This window comes from Zootoca vivipara, chromosome 1, assembly GCF_963506605.1.
Source record: "Zootoca vivipara chromosome 1, rZooViv1.1, whole genome shotgun sequence".
NCBI classification, from domain to species: Eukaryota; Metazoa; Chordata; class Lepidosauria; order Squamata; family Lacertidae; genus Zootoca; species Zootoca vivipara.
Window position 1 is genome coordinate 58057998 of NC_083276.1, and position 11891 is coordinate 58069888.

The 11891-nt window shown below is 43.5% G+C and overlaps 1 pseudogene; it reads right to left on the minus strand.

Annotated features, from left to right (window-relative positions):
- Nucleotides 1–10206: 10206 nt before the first annotated feature.
- LOC118088212 (5-demethoxyubiquinone hydroxylase, mitochondrial-like) lies at nt 10207–11104 on the minus strand (annotated as a pseudogene).
- Nucleotides 11105–11891: the final 787 nt, after the last annotated feature.

Sequence of the window (11891 nt, forward strand, 5' to 3'; positions counted from 1 at the left end):
ACCAAGTCCGCATCATTTCCTGCTGCTCCTTTCACTTCCACCTACTTTTTGCCTACTGCATTTTAGGTTCCTGCTCTAGTTATTATCCTCAGTGTTAGATAACAGACCCTTTGGCTTGGGCTTTAGGAGTGACTCATGTCTGGCCCTGGCCTGGCAAACCGTCCGCAGAGATGGTCAGGAACACTAGCCCTAGGGTTGCCTGTTTGAAAACTGCTCCCAGAATCAGAGATCTTGAGGCTTTGTGCTCATCGCATCGCATATGACAGTCAGAACCACAAGACTTCTCATTTTTGTCATGCATTGTTGTTTAGTCGTTTAGTCGTGTCCGACTCTTCGTGACCCCATGGACCAGAGCACGCCAGGCACTCCTGTCTTGCACTGCCTCCCGCAGTTTGGTCAAACTCATGTTCGTAGCTTCGAGAACACTGTCCAACCATCTCGTCCTCTGTCGTCCCCTTCTCCTAGTGCCCTCAATCTTTCCCAACATCAGGGTCTTTTCCAGGGAGTCTTCTCTTCTCATGAGGTGGCCAAAGTATTGGAGCCTCAGCTTCACGATCTGTCCTTCCAGTGAGCACTCAGGGCTGATTTCCTTCAGAATGGATAGATTTGATCTATCCATTTCATATTGGATCCATTTCAAATGGATATTCATGTAATATCCATTTATGTATATTTCATATACATGCTAAAAGAGTTAAAATCAAATATGTAGCTTTGAATCTCTTCATAGTCTTAAAAAAACCCACCTTTAAAAACTTGACCAACCAAACATTCAAGGAGATTCCCTTGATAATATCCAAAAAGGAAGTTATAATTCGTTCTCTGGGGGGTTGGGGAACGGGTAGGCAGGAGAACAACCTCTGATTATTGTTCCCTCTCTCTCCAGCCCCCCACCCCACCCCCAGCAGGATCCTTATTACCTTGAAATCTGCATGGAACAGTGAATGAAACAACCCACACATGCTGGGACTTCAGGTTACTCAGCAGGAATAACCTATAGAAGAGTGCTGTATGGCATTTCCTTTTTCCTGAAGGGTTAGAAAGGCTTATGTAAGCCATGAAAGAACAAAATGGAAGCATGCTTTTATGCCATGATACAAAAAAATGCATTCATATGAATAGGTAAAGGGTAAAGGGTAAAGGGACCCCTGACCATTAGGTCCAGTCGTGACCGACTCTGGGGTTGCGCACTCATCTCGCATTATTGGCCAAGGGAGCCAGCGTACAGCTTCCAGGTCATGTGGCCAGCATGACAAAGCCGCTTCTGGCAAACCAGAGCAGCACATGGAAACGCCGTTTACCTTCCCGCTGTAGCGGTTCCTATTTATCTACTTGCATTTTGACATGCTTTCGAACTGCTAGGTTGGCAGGAGCTGGGACCAAGCAACGGGAGCTCACCCCATCACAGGGATTCGAACCGCCGACTTTCTGATCAGCAAGCCCTAGGCTCAGTGGTTTAACCACAGCGTGGCTATTTCCCAGCTTATGGGAAATATACAACCTGTTGAGAAAGACACTAGGGTTAAGTCTCCACAATCAATGAACCTAATAATAATAATAATAATAATAATAATAATAATAATAGGAAGCTGCTCTCTACTATCTAGTTTAGTATTGGCAACTCTGACTGGCAGCACTTTCCAGGGGTACAGGCAGGAGTCTCTTCCAGTCCTACCTGGGACCTAGGGTATTAGTCATTGCTAGTCTTATTCGCAGCAGACCCATTGATGTTATTTTATTTTATTTTATTTTGCAATATTTAAACACTAATAAAACCTCAAAGTTAGACATGACTAACTGAGGTTTATTAATTCTAATGAGTCTTCTACTCTGTGTAGGACTTAGTCCTGGCACTCTAAAATACAGGGATTCCTAATTTAATTGAGCTGTAGATCACACTGAGTGCTGACACATAATATTTCAAGATCTCTTGTAGTCAACGCACAAAACCAGTTACAGTGGGAGCCTTCCCCACTGCAAAACTTGCAGATTCAGAAAGCGAGCATCCCCTGGGAAACTAGCTGGGTGTTCAACGAGTATGTCTGGTTTTGGTCCATGGATATCATTTTACGTTTTAGCCTTTGGGATGGGTGGGGATGAAATCCAAGTCATGATTTGACAAAAGTCAGGTGCTTTTGCTTTATCAGCTTGCATATACTTGATGATGGCTGTTTTGATTTGTCCAGAATGGAGCTCACACACAGTTTGTATTTTACTGTTTAGGGAAGCTTTTAATGTTTAACAGACCATTGTATTTTAATATTTTGTTGGAAGCCGCCCAGAGTGGCTGGGGAAACCCAGCCAGATGGGCGGGGTATAAATAATAATAATAATAATAATAATAATAATAATAATAATAATAATAATAAAGGAGAGGGAGAGAGAGAGGGAGGGAGGCAGGGAGAGAATTAAGCACAGAAGGAATACTTTCCTTTTCTGTGAGTGCTCGGAAAACACCCAACTTACAGAACTTTTGGTTTTAGAGATTCTTGATTGACTCCCTAACCTTTTGCCTTCTCCAGGTATTTCCCAACACCTTGTAACGATTAGGCTAGCAAGGCAAAAAGTTTAAAGGACAACAATTTAATCCTTTCCAGTATATGTATCCGTCTCATTAAAGCATTCTCCTGGAGCTGTGTAATGATGCATCAAATGGAATCTATTTCAAGGTAAAATGAGTGCTGCTGATGTCTAACACACTGTTCCTGAGGCCTGACTTTGGCTCCAGACCTTGTGCAGCCTAGCACTGGAATAGATTAAATATCAACCCAGGTCACGTTCTCATGGCCCAGGCACAAGTGCCAACATTCTTCCAATTATTCAAGGCCAAAAAGAGAGCAACCTGCCTTGACAGAATTGTGACACAGCTTGATTAGATTTAGCTTAGATGCCTGCCGAAAAGGATACCCTGGTATTTAACTCAGATGGGGACAGGAATGGTTATATCTGTTCAAAAAGAATGAAGGGGGGGGAGGGAGAGAGAGAATGCAGTGAGAAGCTCTTCAAAAGGGATGGAGGAGGGGGGAGAATACAGCTGTGTGCATGTCTAAGTGTGTGTGTGTGTGAAATCTAAAATCACCCCACTTTTGTGATTGGCATATTTCAGTTGTTATGTAAGCACAGGATGCCTTGACTTAAAGGCATGTTTGAGTTCTTTAAACACTGTCAGCATCATTCACTCCAAATGACTTTTGAAGTGCAAACTCAACGGAAAAATGCACCAGCTGCAATCAATTCACACATTATGCTTTCCAGGTATGGGTGCACTAGACTTTCTCAATACTGAATAACGGAATGTGTGAATGGGTTTTGCATGCAACCCGCTTTCTCCTTCACCGAGTGCACTATCTGGTTTTGAAAGTCCCCCTTGAAGAATATGTATGGAAGAAAACCGTGTGCATTAGGACATTTTATTCTCATGGATTAGCAGTACAGTCATACCCTGGGTTAAGTACGCTTCAGGTTGAGTACTTTCAAGTTAAGTACTCCGCTGACCCGTCTGGAACGGATTAATCCACTTTCCATTACTTTCATTGGGAAAGTTCGCTTCAGGTTAAGTACGCTTCAGGTTAAGTATGGACTTCCGGAACCAATTAAGTACTTAACCTGAGGTACCACTGTAATCCAGTGGGCAGGCCCAGCAATCCAATGTGGGAGTGAAACTGTGGACTACTTTGCACAGGGGAATTCCCCCATGCCTGTGATTTCTGAACAATTGTAAAATCATGGAAATGTAGAGTTGGAAGAGACCCCGAGGGTCATCTAGTCCACCCCCTGCAATGCAGGAATATTTTTGCTCAAACCCTTAACCCTGAGATTAAGAGTCTCATGCTCCATCAACTAAGCTATCCCAGGAATCAGTGTGGCCACATGCTTGCTACTTACAAGGAGGCTCCATTTCAACACAAACAGCCCTGCCGTGATCCCAGTAGCGGTTCTTGAGGTGTTCAGGTGCAAATGGCTGGGACATGTATGAATCAACTGTATGTCTCAAAGCCGTAATATGTGAATGAGCCCTGAACCCAAGAAAGCTTCTAGAAGATGTGGAGCAACTAGGAAATTGTGTGAATGGTGAAAATATAAATTAGAAAGGCAGTCATGTATCTAAACTGAGCTGGTGGGAGGCAATGCAGATGGGAAACAGGATAGTATCCACTGTTACTTTGTTAAAAGTGGTGCCACTTCACAGTGGTGGTGGTGGAATAAATACAATTACCAGTACATGTAAAATTATGTATTTGCCTTTTTAAATCTTGTGGTGGCCACAAGACTCCAGAGAGCAGCGGTAGGGAATTTAGTGGTCCTTCAGATGCTTCTAAACTACAACTCCCAAGAGTTTTGACTGGCTGGGGTGAAAAGGAGTTGGATTTCAACATTGAGTAGACCACATGTTCCCCAAACCCTTCCATAGAGCAGAAACCAGAACATATGCAATAGTTTCAGAAGGCTAATCCCCCCAAAACACATCAGGACAAGCTAACATGAAGACTCTTCTTTAATTCTGAAATGTAGATCAAAGTACAGTGGTACCTTGGTTTGCATACGTTTTGGATTACAAATACGTCAAACCCGGAAGTGTGTGTCCTGGTTTGCAACCTTTTCTTTTGGATTACAACCCCCCCTTTTTTGGAGGCTCCATTGGTGAAAGCGCGCCTTGGGTTACAACCTGTTTTGGTTTACAAACAGACCTCCGGAACGGATTGTAAACCAAGGTACCACTCAATATCCCATTTCTTTCTACACTTTAACTCATTTCACAGTCCTCCATTGCTTTCAAAATCCAGCTAATTTCACATATCCAACATTAAGGGAATCTGACGCAACCTTTCTAAAAAGCCAGGACATTGCAGTGTATTTTTAATAGACTTATTTGGGTCTTAAAATGGAACATTGCGTATCATCACCATGATTTCAGTACTGGTTTTTTCACACGCAAAATCATGAGTTTCTAAAAACTTCAGTTTTAAGATATGCAAAGCTGGCGAATGTCAGTACAAACGATGCATTCAGCTCCAGTATTGAATCCAATATAATAATGTTACATTCTCTCCGCTATGTATCATTGCCCTTTGTCAGGGAAAGGTTTTCTCGCCCTCTCCCTCAAATCTAAATGGCATTTGATTGTAGATGCCTAGTTAAGTGGTGGTGCAGGAAAAGGACAGGCAAATCTGGTCTCTATATAATTAGACCCAACATGCTCTCTCCTGAATTCTTAATCTGCTGTATTCACTTGGCTGCCATTTGCATCACTGCAGAAAAGCCCCTCCTTATGCTAATTTGCAAAATGGGCTCTTCTATTTAGAGCTGTCAATACAATGTTCATTCATTATCCAGTATCTTTCTATGCCGAAAGGACCTTTCCTGTACTCCCTAAGCAAAGCGGTATTCTTCTTCTCGTTCTTACCATGTCTCATTTGTTTAGCACAGTCATTTTAACCTGGGAATCTAGTGGCGAGATCCTTCAAACATCCAGACATTTAGTGAAGTGTCATCAGTACATTCTCTCCCTCATTTCAGTCCAGTTTAGGAACCCCAGAAAAATGCAATATCCATAAATATTAAATATTGGCTCACCATGGTGATTATGGTCCAAATTCCTAGTACAAATGGATGGTTCTTTTACATATGTGGAAGTCTTCACAGATACCCCTTGTACTGTCCACTGTGTTGGCCACAGAAGGACTCCTCCATCACAGGTTGCATTTTTTATTTTTTTGCCCATTTCCCCAGCACCATTTCCTCTAAGGGGCTTACACATGATGGAGAAAGAGTTCTGGGCAGTGGTGGCTGGTGCCCTTTGGGACTGGCAGGGTGGGAGTCAGACTGGCCAAGAGTAGGCAGAGCCAGAGCCAATGATAGGCAGGGCCAACTAATTCTAGTTTTGTCTTCATCCTTCTCCCTGCAGAGTTCTGCAAAGGCAACACTGAGACGGAGGAGGAGGAGGAAGCTTACAGCCAGTGTCAACCCTTGCGCTGAATGAGGTGGAAGCTGGTTGGAGACAGAATGAAGTTGGTGAGGCAGCACCCCATCTTCCCCAAAGGAAGTTCCTCCAGCAGTTCTGCGTGGCAAACTGAGTTGCATAAATTGTGATCAAAGGATCTCTCTCTCTCTCTCTCTCTCTCTCTCTCTCTCTCTCTCTCTCTCTCTCTCTCTCTCTCTCTCTCTCTCTCTCTCTCTCTCTCTCTCTCTCTCTCTCTCTCTCTCTCTCTGTTTAGGCACTTTAAAGTGTGCTCCAGTAGGTGTGGATAGGCTCTGAACTGAGATGTCCTTTCATAGCACATTCAGGGGAGAAGAGAGATGAACAAATTGTGACATAGTAAGGTTACGTACCATGTGTTTGGTCGAATGTATATATTAATGTAAAGGTGATTGCCTTGTTCAGTGGTAAAGTTTTTCTATATTTATCACTGGATAAGTCGGTAAGATACGGTGATTTCTTTCAGTTCCATGCTATAGGTGTTTTATTATATGCCTGTTGTGTCAAAGACATTTTTGTGCTGATCATGGGCTCTTGTTAGAATCTTGAATGCCTTCTTTTTCTATTTTTTTTTTAAGTCAAAGTTTGTTGTCTTCAAGGTTTTAGAGAAACCTTTTGGAAAATGTTGTTGTTGTTTAGTCGTTTAGTCGTGTCCGACTCTTCGTGACCTCATGGACCATAGCACGGAAAATTAGATACACAAAAACATTAAGACACAAGTACAAAGTAATAGTACTTTTAAACCTTTGATATCCATATGCTAAAAATGTTTTGTTTTTGTTTGTTTGTTTTTTAAAAAAACAGCAACAACTGAATGAGAATTTTGCATAAATTAGCAGTCAATTGTGTGCTCTATAGTTTGGTGTGTGCCACATTATTGGGAATAATAGGCAAATCATGTTAACTTGTATTTGTGACAGGAGACAAGGGTGAGGTTCCTTCTGCAAGTGGTTGTCCCTAGTTTCTGGTAGGACCTCGGTCCACAGTGTGTTACACAATTGCAATATGATCTGTAAGTGGAGTTTACAGTTGTAGCATTATAAAACCTAAACAGCTAATCTGCCCTCGTAATCTGGACTAGGTGAGCCTAAGAATCCCTTCCAACTCCCCAGTTCTATGATTCTATGAAGTTACAAATGAGAGGGCTACTGGTAGGGTGGATGTGTACTGTGTATGATTAAACAAGATTTTAAGGTGCAAAGTGAACACTGTTTTAAGTGGGGGTTGTTTTATTTATTCCATCATGATTACAGTGCGTGCATCTGCATATACCCAGGTACTTACAACAGAAACCACAGTTGCGACTAAAATTCTTCTGTACACCTTAGAATCAATATAGGACACCAAAGGCTTAAAAGCAACACAAACCTCTTTCCAAAAAGCCAGAAATGAGAACATATTAGCCACTACCTCCTTGCTGAAATATGGAAGCAGTGATAAAATTGTTGCAGTATTGGATGGAAGAATAGGTAGGACTAACTTCTATGGTTGCCTCTTTTCACCACTCTGTGCTTTGTTATGAAAATGAAGAAAACCTCAGAAGCCATTGCAAAGAGGGAGAAAACATTTGTGGACCATGCATTCTATTCGGACAATGATGCCATTGTCAAGTTGTGCTTCTGAGCACAATTCATAGTGTTGGTGCTGACCTTTAAAGCCTTAAATGGTCTCAGCCCAGTATACCTGAAGGAGTGTTTCCTCCCCCATCGTTCAGCCCCGAGATCCTCCTCCAAGGACCTTCTGGCGGTTCCCTCACTGCAAAAAGTGAGGTTACAGGGAACCAGGCAGAGGGCCTTATTGGTAGTGGCGCCCTACCTGTGGAATGCCCTCTCTTCAGATGTCAAGGAAATATACAAATATCTGACTTTTAGAAGATATCTGAAGGCAGCTCTGTATTGGGAAGTTTTAAATGTTTGATGTTTTAGTATGTTGTGATATATGCTGTGAGTCGCCCAGAGTGGCTGGGGAAATCCAGCCAGATGGGTGGGAAATAATAATAATAATAATAATAATAATAATAATAATAATAATAATAGGATTTTTTAAAATAAAGAAACTCCTAATATTGGATGTGTCAGTATATCTAGTTCTTGACCTGATGCTGGAATTGGTATCCATAAAAATCCCCCACCTAAAGTTGGAATGCTTACTCAAGGGTTGAAGAGGGTCCTATTAGCACATCCATTGTGGAAAATCAATATTTTCCCCAGCATTCAGAAATACCCCATTGCTTACACTGCACCACCAAAAGAAGAAATGGATCAGCTGTCCAAGAAGGACAGGATAGTGCACAAATTTGCATAAAGCTTGCCTAAAACTAATTTATAGGTGTAGATGCAAATTTAGAAATAATTATAATAAATTAAACAGAAAAAGAATACCTCTCACCATAGTGGCAAAGACTGGAGCCAGAGGACATGTGCATTTGCTCAATCAGTCCAGCTCCTAATCGTTGGCAGGCAAATTCAAGACTTTGGTTTCCCGTAAGTGTGACTTTAACCATCCTGGCCATGTCGATAATGTGAGCCTAACTTGGATACATATATGATTTGGCTAGAATCAGGGGAACCTCTGGATTGATGAGTCTGACATCATGGTGATGGCAAGTTTCAAGGAAATTTTTATCCCCTCTAGCTAGCCTACTCCCCCCTCAGCTTCTTCCATACTGTAGAAATTATATATATTAAATATACTATCACTAGTGCTCAGTGCCCCCCCCTCCAAATTTAATTGTCTCAGAAAAAAGCTTGAAAGCATAGCAAATGGAAGCTTTCATTTGGAAGTGGAGAAAAGTTTGTTCTTGGCACTTTCGAAGGGGTTGTTGTGACCTTCACCGTCTTTAATCTTCCTACTGATTTTACTGGAGTCGGAGAGGCTTTCAGTGAAATGCATTTTGGCCTCTATGAAGTATCCTCTCCTCCCTCCCCCCCCCGCCCCCCAGTGTCAGGCTGTATGGCATGTGAAATGATCCAAGCCTGCCGAGGAGAAGTAAAGGCCTTGCACCTCAGATCTGCTGCTGTCCTGGAGGCAGCGCATCAATTTACCAGACAGAAGGTTCATTTTCATGGTGGAGGGTCCACGATGCCCCGAAGCTGGCTGTGAAAAGAGCAGCCATGGTAACAATCCATTTTCTCAACTTCATTCAAGCGGAAGAGCCCAGGAGTCTTGACATTCTGCCCCCCAGCAATCTAAGGTCTCCTCTTTGCCCTTCTCTTGTTCCACGGCTACTAGGCTAGCTTTTAACAAAGCTCAGGGTTACTTAATGAATGGGTCAAAGAAAGAACATCCCTTTCCATATCCCCCACCACAGATTCCCCCAGAGGACAATGAGGCATCATTGATGAGAGCTATTGAAACATCCTCTGCCTCACTGCAATCTGCAGGGCCACCTGAATGGAATATAGACAGATTTCAGGTTTGCCCAATACAGTACTTAGCTTGAGGTTGACATTTTAAAATAGTTTGAAAACAACCCTGTTGAATCAAATGGCAGTGCTACTGGGTCAACCTTGAAAGCAAGTGAGTATTTATGGGTGAAAATTGTCACCTCATATTGCATTCCTGCACTCTGCAAGACTTTTACATTGCCTCTCGGGTGCTCAGAACTAGTGTGAAATCTTTTGCTTTTAATTACTTTGGGCTGTATCCAGTTTGTGATCTGCCTCTGTTAGAAAGCTCTTTGATCCAGTGGAGACTTCTGTCAGTGGAACTGGGATCGTGGGCATTTTTGGCAATTCTCTCTTCCCCTGCAATCACCTTGAGCCACACTACCCACCACTGTTCCAAAGAATATTCCAATATTCCAATATTCCAATATTCCAATATTCCAGTGTGTGTGTGTGTGTGTGTGTGTGTGTGTGTGTGTGATGTATCTGTGGTTTGGCGGTGGGCGGGGTACTGTGCTATAGCACTTTCAATCCTCTCTGTAGAAACGCCAGAAAGAAGCATTGAGTGCCTTCTGCTTGGTCCCCTAGCAGTTATGTTTTGGGGTCCCACAAAGTTCTGTTCTGTCTCAAATGAGATGTAGCATCTATATGAAACGGTTGGGGAATGTATTCTAGATTTAGAGGGCATTGTCATCAATATGTGGGTCATCAATATGTGGGTGACACTCTGCTCTAGCTCTCAATTCCTTTTTTTATTTATTTAATTTACTTTTATATTATTTGAATGATGCTATAATAATCCATTTGTCCAAAACTGTTATTACACTATTGCCCAAAACTTCACTATATTTTTTTCTATAAAAATATATATATGCAGCCTTACATTTGTATAGCATTCTTCAAAATGGAATATGCTGGAGTCAGTTCTGCATCATGATCAAGTCCAGCGTCATGATGCTCCATCTCCTCATCCCTGAATTTCTTTATTACTTCTGGATCCTCATCCACAAGTGTCCTGATCTGGTGGTTTTAATGGTGAGATATGCTCTCTACAGCCACAGTGCAAGCCACCTTCTTTTCCAAGCAAGGCAGTCCCAGCCAGGGGTGGAGGAAGGGGGGGTGCGGTGGGTGCGGTCCGTCCCAGGTGTCACCACTGAGGTGGGTGACAAAATGCCGGGCAGCACTCACCGCGGGGCCTGCAGCGTACCTGAGCCACGCATCTCTCTTGGGAGAGACACAGTAGCTTGGGCGCGCACAGGCTCTGTGCTGTCCAAAAGGTCTGCCCGCTGCCTCACCCCCCCCCCGATGTAGGGCGGCTGAGTGAGAGAAGGCAGGCAGACTCCGGAGGCCCCGCGGTGCACCCCACCCCTATGGGCGGCTTGCCCCACCCTCGCCCCACCCCTGGGTACGCCACCCCAGGAGCCCAAGCGGCTTCCTCCACCGCTGGTCCCAGCACCTAACATAAACCCCGTAATGTTCCAGAAAGGCAAAAAATGGTTGGCCGGACTCTGTACAAGATCATCAACTCTCTGAACTTTTTCAAATGGTTCTTTTCCTGATCCCACATTTTCTGTATAACTGGTCCTGCGGAAGTTTCCCCTAGCACTGCCATTTGTCCTGCATAAACGTGGTTTGCCCCATATTCCCCAGCTTGATCCTCTCTGAGTATACAGTCAATGACTGGCTTATTGTTGTTTTCATGGGTCATTCCAGTACTACTACAGCATCTGTAAGGTGAATGCAAGGATGGCAAAGGCTATCTTCTTCTTCCACCTTCCCTGCAAAGGGACTGCCAGCACTACTGTCTCTCAAATCAGTGTTTCTCAACCTTTTTTGGGCCACGGCACACTTGTTCCGTGAAAAAAATCACGAGGCACACCACCATTTAAAAAGTTAAAAAAATTAACTCTGTGCCGCCCTATATTATAATTATGACTGTAAGAAACACTTGCCAAATATTGCTTTCCGGTGAGATAGTGCTGTGTATTGGCGGCCGCCAGGCTCGTTTGCACTGAGCTTTGGGAAAGAGGAGGAGAAATATTGCTTTCCGGCGGGTTAGTGGTGTATATTGGCGGCCGCCAGGCACTTGACAATGCAGATCTCCCTTCTCGTCGCTGCACGTCGCGGCACACCAGCCAGCGTCTCGCGGCACACTAGTGTTGAGAAACACTGTCTCAAATCCACCTGAATCAGGAGCAACTGCTGAGGTGCCAGACCCAAAAAACTGAAGCTGAGTTCTGACAAGATGGAGGTGCTGATGGCAGATAATGCCGAAGCACAGGAATCGGGTAGGCAACATTTTCTGGATGGGAGTTGCGCTCCCCCTGAAAAAGCAGGTTCCTAGTATGGGGGTGTTCCTTGACTATACACACATTTGACTCAAATAGCCTTGATGGTGAGGTGCTACAGTTTTGCCAGCTATGGCCTTTTCTGGACTGGGATAACTTGCGAGCAGTCCTAACCTTTCATTTGGACTAATGCAATGTGGTCTACATGGGGCAGCCCTAGATGATGGGTTGGCAGTTGCA